Genomic DNA, 24147 nt, shown 5'->3' with positions numbered 1-24147 from the left:
AAATGGAGAAGTGAGACTCGTGTCGGAGATTTCTAGACGAATCGAAGAGGAATTCGTGCTCGATTATTTCGCGGGCCCCTGCGCGCGGCGCGGCGCAGCGTGGCTCCGCAACGTGGTCGCGGCTGGATCCTTACGATCCCGCACGAGCGAGGCCCCACGAGCCGGCTCGGCTGACTTCGGCCCTGGCTCTCCGCGGCTCCGTCACTCGGAAGAGGTTCAGTCGCTTCGCGCGCGCCGTGCCGTGTGTTTAGTCTTTCCGCTCTCGCCTCACTGTGACCGCCTCTCGATCGTGGAGAACATCGCGATTCCGCGCGACGAACGGTTGCATTCTTCGACTTTCAAACAGATTCTTTGTTATCGGACTCGAGTGAACGACGGTACCGGGCGCACGTGTACGTAACCTCTTTGTGCTCAGTAATTCGACGCATCCAGACTTAGGTGTTACTTTCTACGCTCCGGCTCGGCCCGCCGGCTGAGGTGAGTAAAAGCGCGGGATCTTTATTTATTTTCGAACCTCTTGGTAGATTATTTACTTTGGGTACTAAGCTCGTGACATTTTGCTATCGACAATTTGGTAGTAATGCAACCAAATTTTCCATTGTAAGTGGACGTTTTATTTGAAGGGAATACATTGATAATAGTAGAATAATTGTTTGCTTTGTTCCTTGGGCAATGAACAACATTAATTGTTGTTGAATCGATCTAGAGATCTTCAACGCGAGTCTCATTCAAAATTGTATCACAAGGGGGTTAGGTTATGTTTTTTTTATGGGGGTGGTTAGGAAGTAATTTTCGATTGTTTCTTTAATTTTGAATGGGATGGATCGTTTGTTGGAATTTGATTTATTATTGTATAGGTTTGTCTGAAGTTTATCGTTGTTTCTTTTCATTGTTTTTAATGTAACAGATGATGTGTATAGCATGAAACATGTGGTCTAATACTGTTGCCATTTTTAATCAATGACAGAGTTTAACGACAATGATGATGCGTTTCTGATGATTAGTTATATAATTACAGGAGCACTGACGTAGCCAGGTAATTAAAGAAAATTACGAAATGTCCAACGTACAGTGACTCGTACATTCGCTTACATATCCTCCAAATAATTCCAGAAGTATTATGCAAATTCCAGCCAATCAGAATTTAAATAACACTGCTCTGTATTCCAGCAATCAAATTTCTCTCTCCAGATAGAAAGATTCCATCTTTTTTAATGAAGCCACTCTCGCTTCTGAGTCACGTGGCACAGAATTCCATTTTCCTCGAACATCTAATTCCTTAAACATGTGAATTCTAAACGAACTATTTTCTGCAATTCCTTGACCCAGAATACCTCGCACGATTCTCTCGAACTATTCAGTAGGATAATCTACAAGTCCCAAAACTAAAATTCAAATTTCTACCAAAGAAAATGCAATTTCCTTTAACAAATAAAAGAATAATTAAAAGGAAATCACTGTATCGACACAATGTCCTTTTAAAAATACCACAGAAATATTCTACAGTCTTATTTGCATAACGATATTCGTCACGGAATATTTACGTAGAAGGAACTCTCGAAAATAAGATTTTATTTACCGGAATAATGGGAGCAACACGATCGCAGATGACAATACATTGTCGGCGATGCAGGTATATACATCTTTCGCGTTTAACCACGTATTATGGTCTAAATACGAGCTCGGTTTTTCACGCTAGGACGCCCCCGGGGCCATGAATTATTTGTCACTTCGTTGGGGACATAAATTCTGTTTTGGAGCTGACGTTCGGTACCGTTCAATATGCGCTCGGTCACTGAGTTTTTCCCCTTGCCAATAACGCAGGAGTTCCACGACGCGTTAGGATGAAAAAAAACGGAACGTCCACTTGTCCCACACGTCATATCAATGTTAATAATTTCCAAGGCGTTCCGGTTGGAATTATGAATTTTACATTAGGTTCAGGCAACATTCGATAACAAGTGATCATTCTACGCAACCCTCATTTCGCCCTCGAAAATGTACATCGAATGTTTATTTTATTCTTCTGCAATTGTCCATTGTTCCTGAAAAATTCAATACAAATAATACACACAGTACAGCAAACATTTGCGAGATAAACGTTATGCATCGAATCATCATCGTACAATTTAACAACCGTGAAAATTCGTAATTAAAAAATTTATAGAAGTCTTCAACAACTATAAATCTTATCCACGAACATTTGATAAATAATAAAGGAAACCTGTGCAGTAGATATAACAAGGTTGATTCAATCGATCACATAGTTATGTCTTGTTTAACCACGCCAACGATAGAATATTCAAAATTCAAGGAACTATCTAATCTATCTAATTAAATTCTAAAACTTGCAGAAACGTCCTCCAGTTTCTCGAACATGCGAGAACACTCGGTCCAATCTAATCGATTCTCTTTGTAAATTGTACCAAGCGATTACCAGTAATCGTAACTCCAAATTTCGGTGAAAATAAATCTGCTTCTAAGAGGCGGTAATTCGACGGTTTTCATTAAACCGTTGACCCATCGAAGCCAGCCATTCCTCCGCAGGAGGGTGAAATAATCCGGCGGTGGTACGAAATTTTTCGCGCGGAGGAAAAGCGAACGTAATTAACTCGGTATTCATCAGGATCGTGGATTCCCGTCAAAGCGTAGCGCAGCGTCCACGCGGGCCCGGTGTTGTCTGAACTCGAGTGATGAATTAAGGTCTTAACGAGGAATACGTATCCGGGAGTAACTTGGTAAATCTCGCGTTTACGGTCGTCGGAACGTTCGCAAACTTTTCTCCCCGTGTCCCTGCGCGCTCGCTGTTGCCGCGGCGTACAATTCCTCTGGCGTAGCGACGAAAGTAAATGTTTAGTTTTCATCTTTCTTCGCGCGGCCGTGCCGGGAACGCGGGACACGTAAGTTCGCCGGGGATGATTGATAGCAGCTAGATAAAACGCGAACAACGAAGTGGATTTCCGCGAGAACTTTTCGTGTTTCCGGGCTAATCGAAAACCGGGGCCCTCTTATCGCGAGCAGCAGAAGCCGAAACTCAATTTCTGCCTACTCGAAACGCGAGAGATACCGGCCGACCTTTCCCTTTTTCCCCGTCAACTTCCGGCCGAAAAGAACTTCACGGTTACTTCGGATTAAACAGGACGAAAGGTAAATCTCGCGGGAAGTTCCGTTTAAACCGGGGGGTTGGATGTTATTTAACCCCTTCAGACCCGGCGAACATTACAATGCAGCTTTATTGGTTCGAAGAAATTCTGGGGCTCGAATTGTCTGACGTCTTGAACTGAAATTGCGAGATTTCGAGCCTGTTCTTGCCGATGGACAGCACTAAAACTCCTCGTCTGGCGCCTTTTCTCTGAATAAATTTGAATTCCGATCGTAGCTCGCGCGGATGCTCGAGAGGTTAATTGCGTTTTTTTCGGGTTTTCCTTTGTATAGCTCGCGTCGATCGTTTGAAATGTTCGAGGAGAATGTTGGAAATGGTTTTAACGCGTTCGACTTTTATGCGAGATCGGATGCTTCGAAGGAGTGTTTGGAATATCTGTGTTTTACGGGATTCCGAATTGTTCCCTGTTTTTATCGAGGTATGCGGTGAAACGCGGTTACATGAATATTTTATGTTACTTATAACTATGATAGTCGGCGATACGGAAGCGTGGGGATATTTGGGGGCGCTTCTTTTGCCCGTTTTTAGCTCCGAAATAACGGGAGCGCGATTACAAAAGATTTTTAATTGGATTAAACGAAATTCGGAGCCGGAGGGGCGGAATAACATTAATTCGAGCGCACGTTTCAGCGCATACGGAGGCAGGAAATTAGAAGAATTGTTTAAATTCGAGGATGCTGCTGAGGCTGGGATTAATCGTGAACGTTGAATAATCAATAATCCATAAATTGTGTTTCGTTGCTCGGGACCGATATTAAAAATACAACTCGATCCCCGCGGCCGGGCGAACAGCGTAATATTCGAACTTCTGATATAGAAAACACATTCGGACTGATGGGAACGGAATATTCATAACATATTTTTCCCAACGTTTATTACACGAAAGTTTCCCATTTATATTTTCCACTACGTCATACTCCAATTAAATGAAAACTGATATTATCCACTCCAGTTCTGCCTGACAAACTAAATCAATTTCAATCATTCTACAATATTCATCGTTATTTTCTACAAATTTTCAATATTTTTTCAATTTAAACTCAACTGCTTCCTGTCTACTTCAATCTACAACTATCCACTCTTCAATTCGTTCATCTACAACATTCACGCATTAATTCTACCAATCTATAATAAATGTACATCGGTAGATCATTATATTCATACCACCAGTAGATAATTTATATACATTATATTTATCATTAATTTTACATTACCGTTACATCCACCTTGTATCCATTCAACGAAACAATGACCAAAACCATCGACGTCCAACGGGAATAGACCATTCAACCGCAATAGTCAAAGTATCCGTCACAAATGTACGAATTCCCGAGCAGACAAAAAGCCGCGGTTCACCTTGGCGCCTGAAATTTAATTAAACGGGCACTAAACGTTTTCGAGTAAGCGTCCCCGTATCGGCCAGTCCGCTGCCGATTCGCGGCGAGCGGAGCGCGTCCCCCGGGCATTTTTTAAATCTTAAAGAATGTAGCATCGCCGAAGAGTGAGAGACGGGAGCCGCGTTAATAACGTTGCATTGCCGGAGAACCCGCGGGGAGATTGCTTTTCCTATTTAGAGCCGTCTTTTGAAGGTTTCCCTTCGTCGCGCGGTTTTTTCATTATGCAAATAAACCGTTGCCGAGGATATTACGTTCCGCTGTAAATAAGTAGCGGCGTTTTAACCGATGACGTCTTAACTGGAAATTATCGCCGTGCACGCCGGGAGGGTTGCGCGGCCGCTTTTCAGATTGGTCCTCGAGTTAAAAGCGCCGCACCGGAGGTTTCATCGGCGGATCGTTTAAAATCGCTATTTTATTCGGATCCTGAAGGACAAAGGATGTTCCGGGATTGCTCTGACAATGTAGTATCAGGAATTAAGTATAATATTGATTCGATGGGGTTGTAACTTCTGTAAAAGCGAAAGTCATTTTCTCTTTGTACGCTTAAGCTGTTACTGTACGTGTAGTTTTTTGTTAATTAATGCTGGAAATATCGAGAAATTATGGTTAAGCAGATTATATTTTATCAATTGGTAGAGTATCTGTGTACACTGAGATTTTTATTCGTTTTTGTCGCAGAGTGTTCACGATCAGGTCGGTTCTTCGAAATATTCAAGGATAAGTTTGTGAAATTGATCCTGTCGAGTTGGTCATTAGGTCTAGTGTCAAGCGAACTTGAAAATTGGAAACTTGTACGCAGAAGTGTTTGTTACAACAGCTGTTCCGAGTGAAGTTACTTCGATCGCGCAAGGATTGACACACGATTCCGAGGAGTACGTTTCAGGTTCTCTTCCCGAAGCGTATATCAATTATAAATTTTTTCCGCGGCGATGCTACGCGTTACGAAAGTTACCCGAGGAACTCTTCTTTCGCGGAACTTCGAAGGAGCATCACTTTCGCTGGAAGTTCCGGGAAGATGGCGAAGCGGAAACGCGAAGGTTGATAAACTTCCTTAAACGAGAGGAAAACAGGAAACATCGGGGAGTCGCAGGGACCGTTATGGAGTGACACTTAATTCGCCGTTAGGGAATCTCGCATTTAGCGTAGAGAATCGTCCGCGTTTCCTCTGTTAAATCGACAATGCTATCGACAAAGGAATCACAGAATTTTTTCAACCTGTGCGCCGAGTTCCCACATGTTTTTGAAAACTGTCAGCCTCGAAGGAGCGTCTCGGTCTTCGAAAGTCTTCCCCGGGGAACCGTCGCGGGCGTTTATTTGTTGTTTAGCCGACAGCGTCGGACGGCGGAATATTTCTTTCGTCGAGTCGAAACAGGTCAATTTGTTCCTAACTCCGTCGCTGGCCGGGAAACAAAGGAAACCGAGAGGAGATCTGGAAACGGAAATGATACTTCTGTACGAGTCTTGCCGGCAATTAGAAGGCTTTAATTAGCTGAAACAGGGAAGACGGGCGGCCGGAACGATAATACGATAGGAAGCAGGCAGTCGCCTTTTGTTGCCGGGCTACGATGCTTTTGTCGCTGAAATGAGCGTTTACGGTACGAACGACCGATCAAGGGACGATAATCGAGATCGTTTCCGGAAAATACAATTGTGCATTAAAACCTGCCGACCGGGAAAGAGTAATTCGCGCGCTTCGTCCCGGCGCCGTTGGGGCGTTCATGAACTGGCGCGCGCGCGTCGATAGGTTGCCAGGGGAAAATATAGTTTTACGTCTTTTTCATTTGTCCGTTGGCGTTGTTACTAACTTAGACAATTTTTGTATATCAACGCGTCAAGCACCATGGAAATCTTGATCGTTTCTCTGTGGAGTTATTCTCTTGTAGCAAAGAAAAGCAGGAGGAATTAATCATTTGGCGTAATCTTTGCATTGCTGCGATCAACTTAGTTATTAAACATTTACATTGGACATTGGTTATCCCGCAGGTTACGATTATTTTCCAGTTTAGATTTGATTAATAGAAGTGTGAAATTTTGAGATATTCTGTGGATATTCTACAGAGGAAAACGTGTTGAACGCTGGATTGGAATTGTAGAGTTTTAAAGTGTTATTTCGTAATTTTACGTGACGTTATAGAAATAAGACTCTTCTACCTACCGTGCAGCTACTTCTTCGTTTTTTCAAAGATGTAGTTTAATACAGCACATTATGCAGGGGCAATATATTCATAGTCCATTTCCTCCGTACGATACTTCCCTCCGCTGTAAGGCATGTTCATATTGTCTGTAAATTGCACTGTTGCTGTGGGAGCACCTAGACAGAAAAGTTACAGAATAATGTTTAAACTCTGAAAATTAAGTCGGGGCGGTGTTGCAAAATGCTCGGGAAAAATATATCCGGGGAAACGGTGAAACGTATTGATTAGCAGAATACGTGAAAGAACGAAAGGAGAGTTAAACAGAAACGTACGGAAACGTCTGTAACATATTTCAGTCTACCCGAATAATAAACATTAAAGATTAAGTAATAGAAATCCCGAGAAACAAAGTTCGTAAATATTCTTGTGTTTAATTGTATACAACGCGGACAACAAAATGGGTGGATGTCTGAGCGTTCAGCGATCACGAGAACAGCAACGTCTCTTTAATCAAGCCGAAGAGCGATTTCCTAGTTAACAAACGGAGTTGTTAATTTCTATAAAATTGGATCCTTTGTATCAGCCGGGGAAGCTTATAATTTCACATTTTATTTCTTTCGTCGGGCGCGCGGGGTCCGTTCATCCCCGATTAAGGTGATCGATTGCATTCGAACTAAACGTCCCTCAGTTCCTCACGATTCGCTGAAAAGTATTCGCACAGTTTTCGCGTCACAATATCCCGGGCACGGTTCTGTGTATTTCAAAGAGCCGAAGAACAATTTCCTCCGAAGTCTTGCTCGTTCTCGTCCCGGGTCGTTTCATCCTCCCGCGATCGTAATTTCCCTCCCTTAATCAGAGCGAATATTCGTTCTCATCGCGCGGTGTTTTACCGTCTCGGGATCGTAATTTCCTCTTTTAAACAGTCGCTGCTTTGTTTCTAATCGACCATTAATGAGAATGTAAATGACGAGCACGTTTTTCCTCGTCCCGCTGTCCGGCAGTTGCGAGATACGTTTCCCTTGGCAACGTCTGTTCATATAATTGGTTGTCACCGAGGGCCACCTGTAATTTTGCGTCAAGTTCGCTGCTTCGAGAATGGGCTCCGCGTAAATGTCGTTCGGTGTCGTACTAAAAATGTCAATTTTTTAATATTTAGTACACGAGATATCATTTAATCGAAGTAACGGAATTTCCTTTATCACGGTTTCTCATTTACTTTATTTGCAATGGGAATGCGATTGCGATAAAGTTGATTAACGCTCCTTTATTTGCGGAGCAGGATATTCGTTGATTATTTCAATTGAAATTCCGTGAATTTATAATAGTTCGATACGTAAATTTATAATATCCATAGTTCGCCATTAGCCAGCGGACGCGTGAATTGTCATTAATACGAAAAATGATTTCGAGCGTGAAACGAAGTGTGTCAAGGAGGACATTACGCAACGAATACCACTTCCTGACAGCTGGGAACGTTTTGAACACTCGAAGGCCGACATCCTGCTTGCCAAGGTCATCCAAGGTCATCGTGCCGATGAATGGAGAACCTCGGCTCCCGTACAACCTTTTCCTTCGTATTACCCCTGACCATTTCGACGCGTTTCTATAATACTCGTTCCCTATAAAATGCGAACAAAATGCCCGTCATCGCTTTTAACAACTCAATTTCATCTCTCGGAGATAATTGAAGGCCCCAAGGGGTCAAAGACATAATTCTTAATTCCCCAATCTCACCAAATTATATCCCTCGCCGGATACATTAATCTTACGTTCACCGTCGCCGCGTATTACGCTGGTTTCACTATTAATTATCGATAAAATACAGTCTCGGCTCGATTTCATAAAAAATCGCTACTCTCCCGCGGATCCGGCGACAGTGGTAATTAGTGAAACGAAAAAGGGACAAAAGTGCAGAGCGAAAACAGTGCGGCCTGATGCGTTGATTCGGCTCGAAGTAACGAGCCGGAATTTTCGCGTGCCCTTTGCCGTCGAGGGCACTCGATCGCGTGTTTGTTTCGGCGGGCCGTTCGCTTCGCCGCGTGCGCAAAACCGGCGTTTACGCGGCCGCCGGACGAGCGGCGGCGTGAAGGATCCGAAGGAACGTTAATCGAATGTTTTCTCTTTTAAGCTGGCATCGAGTGGACGGTCGGGCGCGGGATCAGTCCCGGATTTATTTCGAACGCACGCTCACATAAATCAGATCGTGTTTACCGACGTGATTCGCGGAACGGCTCGCGAGCACGGCCGCGCGGCGTCATAACATTTGTTAAACAAAAATCCGCGCGACCCGGCTGCGAAAATGCAAACCGATTAGGAAATATCTAATTTCCATCGATCACCCGGGCAAACCGTGCAGCCCGCCGGGGAAATGATGGTGGAAAAACAAGCCGGATCCGCGATTCAGCGGATATTTTCATGGTTTTACGACGCACAGTTAGTTCTTTCGATATTTTCATCCTTTTTTCCGTCCCTCCCCGCCGACCGAAGTATGCAGCCTCTCTTGTAACGATCGTCTCTCGCGCCTGGACGTTCCTTTCACCGCGTTGCGGGCGCATACCACCTGGTACAATGCGAACGGAAAACCGACGAGGAGCGTTTTAGAAAATATCTCGCGTATTACACCGGTATCAGTCGTAACAATAACTGTTACGAGCGTTTTCCTCATGCCCGTTCCGATTCTTCTGGATTTCTCTGCGATAAGTATGCGCGTTTCGTTTGGAACGTTGACCCTCGCGACCTCTATTGCCAATGGGGAAACCGTTAGTGCTATTCTATGTTAAAACTACCTTCACTGATGGTTTCGACGTATAGTCGAATAGTTAGCGATACCTGCTGTCGCGTGGCAGGCTTCGCTTTGAGTGGAATTTTACTGGTTCCGAGATACAAAGTAACGAACAACTAATATGCTTTTCTAGTAAAAGAAATTGAAAGTACTACCTAAAACACTCACGCCTGAATCTCTACGGATCATTTTATGAAAAAATGGACCACAGTTCTCACGAGAAAATGACTGTTTCCATAAAAATAACGAGCCGCTATTTCACGGGAAAAACTGTTCCTCTAAAGATCAAATCCCTCTGAACCCTTCACGAACGAAAGTCATTTTCTCGAGAAGAAACGTTCGCAATTTGGAAGGCTAAGTTGCAAACGAATGATTGAATTGCTCGAATACCAAGGAATCAGTGTGTACTTTCCTAATTCCTATGGTTGAAGCGTTGGGTGTATAATTCAGCGTCACGCGTTGCAAGCTTTATGTACTTCAAAGAGTCTTCGCGCGCAAAGGGTTAAACCTACCGCGTTAATTCGCGAGTGCAGCAAAGGTAACACCTTTGTATCCGGCGTTTCCATTCGATGCGATGCAGGCCACACTCGCGTGCAACCGGGACAATACTCGAAGTTATTCGGTCGGTCGAGTCGCGCCGTTAAAACGACGGAACGACACTAAACGCCGGCGCAAGAACTATGAATAATTCAGATCGTAATTGCGTTTGTATTCGAAATTAACTGGAAGCTGTTTCATTTCCGTCGTGCGGGGAGGTTCGGCAGTATAATTGAAACGACCCGGGTCGTGTCGGCCGCGATGCGCGCGGAAACGCCGGTATAATGTGTAATCTTAATTAAAAGCTTTCTCGCGGAAACTTTACACCGTCCGCCACTTACAGTTACGCTGTTCCCCGTGTCCCCTTTTTCCTCCGGTTCTTTCTTTTCCATTTCGCTGCGGCGTAATACGCCGGGGGAACGCGTACGGCCGGCCGCGAAGTAGCGTCAAGTGCGTAAAAGTTGCCGACGAAAGCGGAGAAAACCGTCGTCGCCGTCAAGGAAACTGCGGTCGTGTTTGTTTTCTCCGGCTGTTGTTACGTTCGCACCGCAATGAAATTCTTGCTCCACGCCGGATTGGAATTAATTTTTCTCTCGAGCCCCCGGGCTGAGCTCGTTGTACGCTTTTGCGGGCGAACTCGAAGGAAGTGGTATTGAGAGGGATCTTTGTTAACGTTCTCGAACGAATCGAGAGTGAAATGAAAGTATGTTAATCCTTGACACTAGAACTACCGAGCCAGTTCGAACGACCGGTTTTGATTTGTTTGTTTCGGAGTTATAGATATCTCATAAGTATTCAATCTTTTAAATGATTTTGAAAATAGTTTCGTTTGAATGGTACGAGTCTCTGTAGAAATGAATAATCTGGTGTTACAACTTTTATAGGGATTACATGTTAATCGGATTAAATGCTCGGTAGGTTCAGTGTTAAAGTATATTGCAGGTGGAACGTTGCACTGTGCAAGTAGTTTTGAGAGCTGGTGATACTAATTTCGAGTTACTTATGTGGATTATTTTAGTAGTGATAGTACTATCGTGAAATAACTTCAATGTGATAGCTTTCAAGAGTTTAATTCTATCGGATCTGCTGTTTATCTTGTTATCTCTGAAAATACTCAAATTTCGTTGTCTATTCCTTGTATCTTCGTTACACTGAGTATCTGAAATTTTTATTTGAAATGCTTCATCGCGAACGGAATGAATCGGATCGTGTAATCTTATTGACTATATTATACTGCAAATTATTATTCGGGCTATGTAATTTAGATACTGATAAATTCGTTTAACGGTGTGCATATATTCACACTTTCTACGTTATTAAGTGAAAAGTAGAGAAAGCTGCAGCATCGAACTGGCGATATTTAAAAAAAAAGGATAGGAAGCGTTGTACCTGGTTTATTAAGTTTGTCGATTTCATCGAACAGGTTGGGATTTTTACTCGCGCTCGATCGGCGATCTTCAACATCCTTTCACGAATTAATTATTTCGCTGAATGGTCTGGTCGTTGTTTCGTTAGGTGGAATTTAGATCAAGGGACCGGTGAGAGGTGGATCGAGCGATATTTATCCTATTTCATTGTGGAATTGTATTTGGAGACGTGAAAGGCTCGCGATTGTCTCTGCGTGTGTCGTAAGTCGCGCACAGGATACGAACGGGAACGCTTGGAAAATTACGTCCATTCATCTTCGACGTTATTTGGTCACGCACGAATTCATTTCTGTATTTATATCGTACGGATTGTTTAATAATTAGACTTCCTGTGCAGGAAACTTGTGTAATGATTGATAGAACGCTCCGCTCGAAACAATTACTGGCCGATTGAAAAGCAGTTATCCGTTTTAATATACAAATAATGTGATTTACGAGATTGCAGTGATAGATTACACGATGAGTAGAAATTAATTAAATATCAATCGCAATTACACAAAGGGGTTTCGCCAGGCGAAACATACGCTGCAGCGGAACTGCCGCTGGTACGTTAATCGAGAAATATTCAACATTTGACCCTAGTAGTTTATATAAATTCTGCAAATTGCTGCAGTTAATTACGTCTTCTGATCATCGAATGTCAATAAATTAACAGCTGCGAAAATAATATTCGTAAAAATAATTAATAATCTCCGAATCCTCGGGAAAATACCAATTTCACAATTGTGTAAACTCCTCGTTCCGCTCATCAGTAAGGAAATAAATTCGATGAAAATTATTTCCAAATTACCAAAAATCGGTGACAGACCATAGTAATTACGAGCAAAGATTCGTACAAAAATGTTATAACGAAAGTGTTACACTTTCTGTACAACCAAGGCACCACGACACTACAGAGCCGAGTCAACGCTAGTGTCACCCGCCTTAAGTTTTTCTTGGTCCTTAGAAAGTCACTGGAAATATTACGAAGAAAGTTGTCGCGTCTTACGCGGACGTAATTGTCGCGTTTCCTCTAGCGCATCGTGCGCATGCATCCGGATGCAACCGCATGCGCCGGGTCGTCCCAGAAACATGCTCGTTTCTAATTTCGTTTTAAACGAGAAACCTTCTCCCGTGCAGACTTTACGATCTAAAAATTCGAAATGACGTATCACGAACCCCGCGGTATTTTACTTTAGCCTAGACACGTGCGATTTACGAAAATTATTCACCTTCTCTTCCGTTTCTCGCGAATCTTCGAGATACGATATCACTTTCTCGAGTATTCGATACTGGACGAGAGTCCGTTATCAAGGACGTCGCGGCTACGGGCGTATCTTTTCATATCGAGATCGAAACAAACACATTAAACGAGAATCCTGGGGCAAGGATCGTGTAATTTTATTGGCTCAACGTGAGCGCCCGTTTTCGCCCTCTGCCCTTTGCCCTTTCTCCTGCGACGCTGCTCTACGCTGATTCACGGCGAACTACCCCTCTCGTTTCTCTTGATCTTTCTCGTCTGCAACAATATTTACCCTTGCACTACCATACATAAGTATTTAGACACACTAACATTGCTAGGTGTACTCGCAAGTGAAGAATCGAGGTGACATAACTGTCTCGCTGAGTTTAGACATGAATTTTTATGGTGAACGTTGAATGAACCGAATTTAAGGGTGATCTATGAATGTAGATTGTCACATTTTAGTTTTATCAGTTACATTAATTCGATTTTGTTTGACTTTTCATAATTTGGTCAACCTGTTGAGTACAACGTTCTGATATAATTTTGCTGTTTATATTAATTATATATAGTAGTGTGAATATTTTAGTAAAATTTCAAGTGTTCGAACAATTATTCTGTAAATTAAATACTAGACCCATTTACTAAACGGTTCAAAATTAATGTGATTAACAGTAAAATTATGAAGATCCTTCTGTGAGAAGTTATAAAATTAATTTATTCACGGTTCCCTAATTTTTGCAAGAAAATGATAAATAAATCACGCTAATTGCTCGTCGGTTCTACCGTTAAACGATTCCCGCGTTATCGATCCTCGTTGAAGCGCAGACACACGCTTTGATCGCGCCAGACAACATTCTTTTGTGCGCCGCGTGACGGGAACCTTTGTTCCCGGGAAAGTGTTTTCATTCCGTTCAAACACTGCAAGGAGTTCGAAATTTATTATCGCGGAGAGGGAAGTTTTTACTTTTATCACGCGGCATAATTGACGCGCGGCCAAAGTTAATCGCCAGGCGGAGAGCTTGTTTCCGAACTTTTCTTTTGTCTTGGAAATGTTCTTTAATTGCGGTTCATCGACGCGTTGTTTTGCCTCTTTCCTGCGCTCTTAATTGCTCTTGAGTGAACGCGCCCGGATCCCTTTGCGATAGATTGCAGATTTCGATTGATACTTTTAGATACAGATTGCTACACTTCATAATACACATACTCTATATTTCGATAGTTCGAAACATTTACAATTGAACTTTACTTAAACGAATGTTCCAGCGTAGACGTTATAATAATGAATACTTCATTAATGTATTTTCTACGTTTCTACAAAAAGCATGAAATTTTATAACGTAATCAGAGATCACTTCTCATTGAAGTTTCAACGAAATTCATACAAACGACATCCAGATCATTGTTCTCTTTAAATCATACTTTCGTTATCCACATTCACTTTTCTATTTCATATTAAATTATCACAACGTTATAATTTATACAGTCGAACGAACCTTCGTCCACGATTCCCCAGAAAATTGCAGTACATTCCGAAATTCTGCACTACCCGGTACTCAAATACCTCGCGTATAATTCTTACCGAATTCTTGCAAAAAAAACCAGGCTTCCATTCGTAATTTGCATTTTATGGGAACATCTCGAGGAGATTCCCGTGGAAACAGAAGCTCGGAATACTCGACGGTAATCGTCTCACCTGGCGAAACGCGTGTATCGCGGATCGGTGGCCGCGAAGTAATTCGAGGGTCCGCGCCGTTATCGAAATTCGTATGGTTCCTCGATCGATCGGGCTAACGACGCGGGGATTCCACGGGAAACGGTGAACCCGCCGAATGGTGTGCGTACGCCCACACTCGGCCCGCCGGACGCGTTTACAGGTGCACGGGCGTCGGTGAGGTAACGCGGCCGCGTGTGTAACTGCCTGCAGGACATCAGGACCGTTTTATAACTGTTACGACAGAAGAGGCAGGACGACATTCCATCGTCGGCCCGATTTGAATGCGAGCTCACGAACGAATCCCGATAATTCTCCGCGCCGGGCGCACCTTTTCCACATGCTTTTTTTACCTCTTCTTCTTATCCCTCGTCCTCTCCTTCGTTTTTCATCGGGCTGCTCGGATCGGCGTCAACGAGAAGTCAACGATGATCCGCGCCGGATTCTTTCGTTCGTATGCACCGGGTGTCCCGCGAGTTTCTGCGTGCTGTTTCGATACTCGTTGAACCGGATGCCTGTGATTTTTAAGGGTTAAGATATGGGTGATGGCGGTAACGGTGGTGATAGTGGAATGTTTGTATATGGGTTATGATAATAGTAGGCTAGATGTAAACTAAATGAATGGAGAGTGAGTTTCATTTAGGAAACGAAGGTGGGGAGGTAGTAGGTTGACACCGATTTTTAATAGATTCGTGAATTTTTGGGAAGCTGGGAGAATTGTATGAAAGAAATTTTTTAATAGGTGTAAATTAGAAGTTTCGTTGTGTGACTTTTTTATTTTTAAATATGACGGATATCGGTTTATACGGAAACTTTCGAAACATTCGCTTCGTTTCTCAAACTTTTTTACTTCCTTCGTCGCAGAATGTTTCATTGCCGGTAGAATCTCGCCAATAATCGGATAGAATTTTTCCCGACATTTATTATATTCGACTGGTTTTTCGTTTTTCGCCGGGGAATTTCGTTCCAGCGGGGTCTAACGGAACTCGGCGATGATCCGCGACGGATTCCTCCGTTCCCATACATTTTATTCAATTTTTTCCCCCTTACGGCCCCGATTTTCTCCGTCGCCCGGCGAAACCACGGCGAAAGAAGCTGGCCAGGCGACACGCGGCCAGGAATTTGTCCTGAATTCCAGGAGGTACGCGTTTCTCACGGAAAAGAAGTGTTTTATCGGGTTTCCTCGCGGAAAGTATCACCCAGGCCTGTGCGCGCTGATACGGAAATCGCTTTTCCCTGCTCGAAAATTTATTGGACAACCCCATCTCGCCGGGCTCCGCGGATTCACCTTGCGCCTTCCCCCAAATTGGTATTGCCATTTATTAATGCGACCGTACCTCTTCCGGACAAGCCGAAAATTTGCTGGAATTCCAGCGGAATGTTTAATTCAGGACGTATCGCCTTTTCACCGTTGTTTCGCTCGAATTGCCGCGCGGCGACCGCCGATCCGCCTCCGGAGAGCATTTCTATCTTAAACCGCCATTTTCGAACGATACTCGAGCACCATTCTCTACCTTCGATTCGTTTCGAATACGATTGGAATTTCGAAATGTAACGATCGTGCTCTTGTCTTAATTGAATTGCGCCTGAACATCTCACCAGTGTTAGCGCGATCGTACAGTCCTATACATTTTCAGAAAATCCTCACGATCCAACACATTTCCAGTTGGTTTCGTGTATAATCAAAATTGACGCTTCCATCCGAACTTCTCTTAAAACAGCGCGAATAGACATGAAAACGAATAATTAATGTAGTACTAACTTCAGACTATTCATTCACTGCCAAGCATCCCTATATCATATATCTACCAGGCATTCATTAAATCCTCTAATTTTTAACTTCCCGACTACCTCCATAGAAGCAGTACTATTTTTCAAACAAATATTCCCAGAACCACTCAAACGGAATGAAATATATCCCTCGAAATCCGTGAGTAACCCAAAATATTAAGTTCCAACACTCAAGTACACCTCGAAACGCGGCTCGAATTCATTCGAAAGCCCAAGTGTCTATACCGAATTCCGGTTCCCGCGTTTCGCGTGTTTAAACAGCAGCAGCAGCAGCAGCAGCAGCAGGAGGAGCAGCCATTTTTTCCATTAATTTCCGGGTGGTCAGTTATCGGGGCAACTCGCTCGAACTATTCCCGCCGCGCCATTCCGCGAGAGAGGGTCCCCGTAATTTCATTTTTCGCCGGAGGTTTCCCGTGCCGGCGGAATTTATTTCCGTGGCCGCGTTTCCTCCGGACACCCGATGAAAATTCCGAATTTTTTCTCCTGCCCCGCCTCCGTTTTTGCGTCCCGGGCAGAGAATTTCACCGCGCGAGCGCGCGCCTTGCCGCCCGAGGTCGTGTAAACGCGGCGATGCACGCACGTATCCGTATGCGTACACCCTGTACGCACACTCGGCTGCTCGGCCGCCGGTGTTTAACCAACAGGTTTGCATTCTACAAATGCCGCAGGAATTACAAGCTCATGGAATGTAACGGATACAGATGCGCCGCGCACGGTTTCGATTCCGTGATGCATGCAGAAATCTCCGGCGACGAGCAAAACAGAATCTGCGCGGCATTGTCTCCGCGAGCGGATCGGACGAGATATCGATACGCGTAAAGTGATATCTTACCATTGCGCAATCCCCTTCGACCGTTTTGATTAGAGCGCGGAACGACGCTTTGAAAGTAACCGACGCTTCGGTGCTTTCTTCTTGGTTCTCTCTTCGTTTGAATTGGCGAGGTGTGTGCTTTGTGGTTTGACGCGTGCAGTGGAGTTTGTTGGTTTGAGTTTGAAGGGTCTGTGTGAATTTGTGGGATTGAATTGTAGTTCTTTGGTATTATCGTGATGGGTTTGAGGGAGTGATTTCATTGATTTTGGGGACAGATGAATTTGGCAGGTTTAGGGACACGTGTTTTGGCGTTGAATTTCTGTTCTGTCAGAGGGAAATGGGATTCTCTTTTATATTTTTCGGGTGATTTCTAATTAGAGGGATTGCGATCGTTATTCGCTGAACTGTGATTAACATATACTGTTACTGCTTTCAATCGTACTTTGGCTAATAGAACACTATTACCAAAATTGCAGTTTTATCAGTCCCTTTGAGTCGTTCGGCTTTTGAATTCCTCGTCGATGTAATACACATTATCAGGGTCACACGGAGATGAGTGAAAGAACCGGTCTGTTTCGCGATAACATTATCGTCACCGATAATCTCGCCGAATGCTCCGAAAATCACTGTCTTCCTTTTTGACGTCAAAACGAAATTCTGAAGGGTTGAAGCTTCCCTTTGGTAGTCCCAGAGATTTTAATCTAAGTACATGAATTTTCAAAGTTTCATGCAAAAACTTCCAATAGAAGCTCCTGCGTCCTTATCATCTTTGTCTTTTGTACTTTCTCCTCGCGAGATTCTCGCTAATTATTCGAAGAGACAGAGAGAAAAGGAAAAATTTACGTACGAGGTCAACGCGAACGAGACAAGCGCCGGACGACCAATAATCCGTGAAGGAATGCGTATCCGACACGGACGGTTTGCTAGAAAGCCAGAGAAAAATCGCCGGTACTCTCTGAATCAGCAGCAGGTCTCGAGGATCGGTTCATTCATTTCCATGGAGTTCTGCTCGGTTTTGCATTCGTTGAGTATTCAGGGACGGCGTCGGTGCAGGCTCCCGACTTTGCTAGCAATCTCGGTACCTTTATTCCTTGTCTCTTATTTAACTGTCGTTCATTTTATTTCCTACGATTAAAACTGGCTATTACAAACACGAAACAATCTAAATTATTAACAAAGTACAGTCCCTTTGCTCCCTTTTCACTTCTTAATTGCAATTCCGCTTCGTAGCGTTAGAAACGGCTACTAAATAAAGAAATTTAAATTGGCAACGAATTATAACAGTCCCCTGTTCTCATTCTATTTTATAATTACTATCTCAGCTACTAGCATTAAGAATATACAGAAGTGTAAAAAATCAAAATTATCAAGAAACTACAGTCTATTCTTATTTTATATATCACTTGATATTAATTATTCTATTTCTTTTATAATCGCCATTCATTCTACTTCCCAAAACAAACGATGTCCAGCGAAAACTCTGACCGAGGAATTATCGAAAAATCGGAAGAAACCGAGAGCCAGGTGCCGCGTCCCTGAAGGGTTAACCGCTTTCCAGGGGAGACCGTTCGATCGGTTAAACGCAGCAACGGTGTCGCGGTTTATTCCGTTCGAGCGCACTTTCCTCTCGCGGCTGCGCTGGCATTCTCTCTCTCCCGGCCGCGAGACAGGGCCCGTGCCTCTCCTCGCGAGACCGCGAGAAAGATATTGGTTATTTAACGTTATGAAACCGCCGCGGAGAGAAATTTATCCCTCCTCCCCGAGGAGAAAGGGAGAGGGCAGGGGAAAGGGGTGGGCATCTAGAAAAGTGAGAGCCACGGGATATCGGCCGTCGATTTGAGAAGACGCGCTCGCGTGGGTTATCGACCGCCTCGATTAATATATTCGCTCGCCGCGGCGCGTGTGATGTAACAATCGCGGGTTTCGCAACGAGGAGAGTAATGGAACAAACGCGTTCGACGATCTCTTGTTCTGTTTCGACGAAGCGTTGCCCGGTTTCGTTGCGAGCAACGCAAGAAACGACATCGGAAGGAATGTCCATGCGAGAATGACAGTGTTTTTTGGGTTATTTAACCCCTTGCGCTCGGCAGTTTTTCGCTAGAAATATTTGAACATTTTCTGATCAGGTAAAGACGATATAAGAACGATGATTTCAATTTTTCGATCGTCTTTCCTCCTATTTTTGATAATCGATAGATCAACACGGAATCGTTTCACTTAGACTATAACGGAATTTACTTTCCTCTGACTCCAGCTAGGAAATGGAGAAGTTATTTATAACTCGATTCGTTAGAAGAGAAATCTAGGGCTTTTCTTGCATTTCCCCGAGCTGCCAGCTCATCGTGCAAAAATCCTTCGACAAAGCAACCGGAGACCTTACGTTGCTGAAAAACACCCAGAGACAGAAATTCTGCATTCTCTACGCTGTATCGGTCCCTCGTTTGACCTCTCGCCGCGCGTGACTTCGTTCCTCGCGAATCAATTGATCGGCTTCTCTCCTATAAAACTTGTCCACTCCGTAGAATGCAGTTTCGATTCTTACAAAAAAATTCGTATCTCCTATAAATGCGCTAAATTACATAAAGCGTCAACGAAATCATTCGGTCTGTATGTATCCGCGATAAACGAGATAAAATGACGTTGAAATCCAATCGAGTCGAAACAATTCCTCTCGTTTTCATTCCCTGAAATTCGATCAGCAAGATCCATCGCCTTAAAATAATCGCCGAACGATTAATCAGAGCTCGAGCGCGCGTGGCCATGGTGAAATGGATTATTCGAAGTTACTGCGGCACGGGGAACGAGAAAACATCAGCCGAAATTCCGAAAGTTTGTATCGTGCCCGGAACAAGCCCGGCACATGTGATTAGAGAGATTAAAGGGAAACATTTTATCGTAAGCGTTTCGAGCGAATTTAATTCACCTGAAAGCTTCCCGGCCGGATATCGCGGGCCTTTCGAAAGTTACTGCAAAATTCACTTTGCAACTGACCGGTCGTGCCTGGACGCGATTGCAATATATTCGACGGAACGATTCGGTTCCCGTGCTTTCATCCGTGAAGACCATAGGTTTCCCCGAAACGAAAAGAAAATGCGAAATTAATTACGACGCCGAACACCTGCGACGGTTCCGCGTTCGTTCTTGATTACATCGATTCGCTAATCATTTCCCATTGATTAATTACTAGCTCGTTTCGTGCGTCGCGAGAGGCTGGTGCGATTAAAACTGATTTTCTCTGCATTATAAGCGTTTCCCGAGGATAATATTGTTTCTGCGCGGGCGAATGTGGTACCAATCGACGCGCGATAATCGATCACGTTACCATTGGAACTTTAACGATCTTGTGCTTGAACAATCGTAATGTTTCCGTTGAAACTGGTCATAGAATTCGATACAATGGACAGACGGATAATTCAGGTTTCGATGTGCCTTTCTGTGGGAAATGTTTTGTATAGAGAACTCAGCTCTCGCGTGTTAGAGAGGAGCAGTAGACATTGATCTCTCACTGTCTGAATTAATATAGTTATTTAATCAAGTTATCGAAACCTGTTATTATCGATACAACTACGTCAGTCTCCGAAGCGTTCAAACTTCATAAATCATACATAATCTCGAAGAAGCAATAACTGTTCGAATAAGTAAGCCCTGATTGCTCCCCATCAGTCGAACAGGTGTAATAATTCCCTGCAGCATCTAATTATCCGCGTGCACTGTTCGAAGATCATGAGCCTCTTCACCCATCGGCGCGCAAAAACGTCCGCTCGAGCGATTCTAATCAAACGCACTGCCAATACGAAGTCGCTCGTGCCTTTAGAAGCTCGCTAAATACATAAACATTCCTCCGCGCGCGGCCGCAAGTAGCCGCACGACTAATTGATTAGATTCCCTCGACACCGCGACCGATCCGATAAAAAATCGACCGCAACCACGTCCCTCCGTCGAGCTCTCCACTCTCCGCGAGTCATCGCCGGCGTGCGGTTAATATTTTTCGTCGTCGAGGGATCGGAATGAAAGGAGGAAGGACAAAGGGAGGGCGGGAGGGAGGCAGGGGGTGGCGGGCGGAGGATGAAAACCAGAAGAACAGAAATAATTACGACGAGTCCGCGTGAAACGGGGACGTATCGTTGAGCACGACCTTCCCCAGGATCGTCGGAATCACTCGGGAATATTAATCCAGAAATTCGTCCCGTCCTCTCCTGAGTAATCGGTTCCGCGGCAGTCCGCTCGCGCGTGAGGAGCACCAGTCGCGCGACAATCGGCCGGTTTCGTTCGGCGAGGCGTGAAAACAAACACGGGGCGGAAAGAACCGGTGAGCGAGCGAACGGGGTTAACTCGTTGAAAAATAAAAATATCGGAGAATCATTTGGATGATTGATTTGCAAACACTTCCTCGCGTGCGCGGCACTGTAGGATTTAGGGACACTCGGGAAAGAGTATACTTGGCAGGATGTTTTCTTAAGACTTGGAGGAATGAGGAAGTTTCATAGATGCTTGTGACAGGAACAAGTTGAGTAATGTATGAATACCTGATGCAATGATAGTTACTATGGAACGTTCCAAATTATTCATTCTCGTGTTTATATATAATTAACGTTACCGTCTCTCCTTCCTCTAGTCCTCATTTTCTAACATTGATAAATAATCAATCTAGAAAACTAAGAATTCAGCATTAATCTATAATGAAACATCCACAATACATATCAGCAGTTAATCATAGTAGCTAAGGATTAAAAATGACACGCCTACAGTAGCCAAGAATCGCCAATTAAACGTCTACAGTTGAACACTCGTAATAGTCAAGTGTCATCGATTAAGCATGCACAGCAAACCGTCTGCGGTAGCTAACCATAAAGAATTGAACGTCCATAGGTAAGCACGTAAGGTAGCTAACGATCAAGAATCATCTAAATCCTCGACCAGTCGGCCCGACAAGTTCACCTCGAACCGGAACCGTGGAATCACTGGGATGAGTCTTCGAGGAAGAACACGGTCGGGCGGCCGTGCTTTCACGTTTTCTCGATTCCGGGGTCCGCTCTCGAATCAGGTTGAACGGCGGGAGCGGATCGGAGCGGGCCGGAGCGGAGTGACTCTCGCGATCGTCGATCCGTGACACCGTTGAGAGCGTGTGTCGCTCGCGCGTACTTGCTTACGCACGCACGCGGCCAGCACACGAACGAACGAACGAACGCTCGCCGCAGAGATCCGCGTCGAGAAATAAAACGGCCGCGGAGTTATGCCGCTTTTTCCGGCCCAGTCTCCCTCCTTCGCGGTGGTTTTACGGCGTGCATACCGGGTGTCCTTGCGGAATGAAAGTACCCTGGAAAACGTGACCCCTCCCCGTGCGCGACGCGCCGCCGTGTAATGCCCGGCAGCGGGCCCCGAGCGTCTCGGTCGGCTCTTTAATCCATTCGCCGCGAATGACGTATCGATACGCCGAGGTTTTGCCGACCGTTCCCACAAATCACCGTACCGATACGTTTACACCTTCGACGCGACAGAATTCTTGGGATTCTTGCAACTCGGATCTCTGACGAACAGTTCTCTGTACTTCTGTTTGTCGAATCCTCGAAACAGAATTTTTCACATATTGGAGACCTATAGAGGAAACTAGATTGTGTGTCGAATGGCTAGACTCCAGGGGAAAGAACTGCATCGATCTGTTTGAATAATTCGATGCTTCGATTGTATTTTTGTAGTTTAGATATGAAACTTCGTCGTCGAAATGACGTTTGTCAACGATTTTGCAATAGAATGCTTTGATATTTTCATTGCGTTTCTATTGGTTTGAAAGAAGTTGATAATGCTTCACCTTTATCTTTCTCATATTTAGGCCACGAATTTTTCAAATGGCCTGGTAGCAACCATATTTTGCAAACCTGTCGTTACAAATGGGTTAAAGCGCGCGAGGCCAGCGACTGATGGATCGAGGCTGCAGCGAACAATCTTCTGTCTATCTTTCTTTCTCTCTGTCAACTGCTTTCACGAACGGAAAAGTTTCGAAATGGTTTTTCTTAACGCGCGCCGCGTGGTACCGAGGTGAACACGGTTAGAAATGATTTTCTGTTTCTTTTTCTTCCCGCGCACTGGTCGGTCGGATGAAACACGGCCACCTACTACGTTTCTTCTTCGTATGAATTGCTAATGCGGCGAAGTTCCGCGTAGGAAATTTGTTTCGCGCCGTTATGAAAATTAATTGCCTGCCGGAGAAGGTGTTTCAGTGGGAACGCTCGAAGTACCGGTTTCAGAACTCTCTGAATTGTTTCGAGCGTTTTTGAACTAGTTTCACTCGAATAAAAATGATAAAAATACCGCAGGTTCTCTTTCCTCGATGATTATTTTTCTTCTATTAAATTCGCTGGAACGATTAGACTCAATTTGCTGATGATTAATCGTGTTAAATTTTATTTGAAACATAAGAAGTCCATGAAATTTGAAGTATTTCTATCGATTAAACAATATAAAAGTATATTAATTAGATATGCTAATTAAAGAGGGCAGTAACATACATAAAAGTAAGTGCCGCATTGTTCGCGAGATGGCTCAATAAAGTTCACCGGTTGTCAGAGCGCGTCCTCGAAATTTCGTTTCCCACACAGAGCTGCAATCGGTCGCCGGAATTGCTAATGCAATTACGCGAAAGTGTGAGATAATGATATGCGCCAGGTATTATGCGTGTTCCCGTTTCGGTAATCGCTGGTTTGATAACGCGATTCGAATTGATCGCGGCGCAGCGGCGCGATTCCCTCTGAAAAATAACGCGCGCTCGATCGTACGAGAACAGATCTAACATTGATACCGGTCAATTGGTGGAAAATTAACGCGTTATCTTAATAACCGGCCGTACCGCGTAATCAACTCGCGTTCAACAGAATTGGACGGCCACGAATATCATTCCGTTCTATTGAATTCGAGTTACACGTTATTTCCCGATTACCAATTGTTACGTTTCATAACGAGCCTGGACACAGAATGAATACGTTTTCCTTTCTCCAATGAACGACTAATTACACGGTAGATCTATCAAACGCAACCAACGAATATCATAATAAATTGTCAACTGTCACGACAACAATAGCTTCGTTATAAAGTGACCAAAAAGAAAATCGACGGACTGCCGTACGCACGAAATCCTGCGTGCATAACGAGCTCGAACGGGAACCTTTCAAGT

At 44.1% G+C, this 24147-nt stretch overlaps 1 protein-coding gene across 1 annotated transcript in view; it reads left to right on the top strand.

Moving 5' to 3' along the window:
* The first annotated feature begins 220 nt into the window (after nucleotides 1-220).
* Nucleotides 221-24147, top strand: part of IRSp53 (Insulin receptor substrate 53 kDa) — a 219873-nt gene continuing 195946 nt past the window's right edge. The window contains exon 1 of the mRNA XM_076373565.1: nucleotides 221-477. The gene's annotated coding sequence lies outside the window, so the exon portion shown is untranslated. The remainder of the gene's footprint in view (nucleotides 478-24147) is intronic.

This window comes from Nomia melanderi, chromosome 14 (assembly GCF_051020985.1).
Source record: "Nomia melanderi isolate GNS246 chromosome 14, iyNomMela1, whole genome shotgun sequence".
Taxonomy (NCBI): domain Eukaryota; kingdom Metazoa; phylum Arthropoda; class Insecta; order Hymenoptera; family Halictidae; genus Nomia; species Nomia melanderi.
Note: the sequence above shows the minus strand (reverse complement) of the source record. Positions and strands in the feature narration are given on the sequence as shown.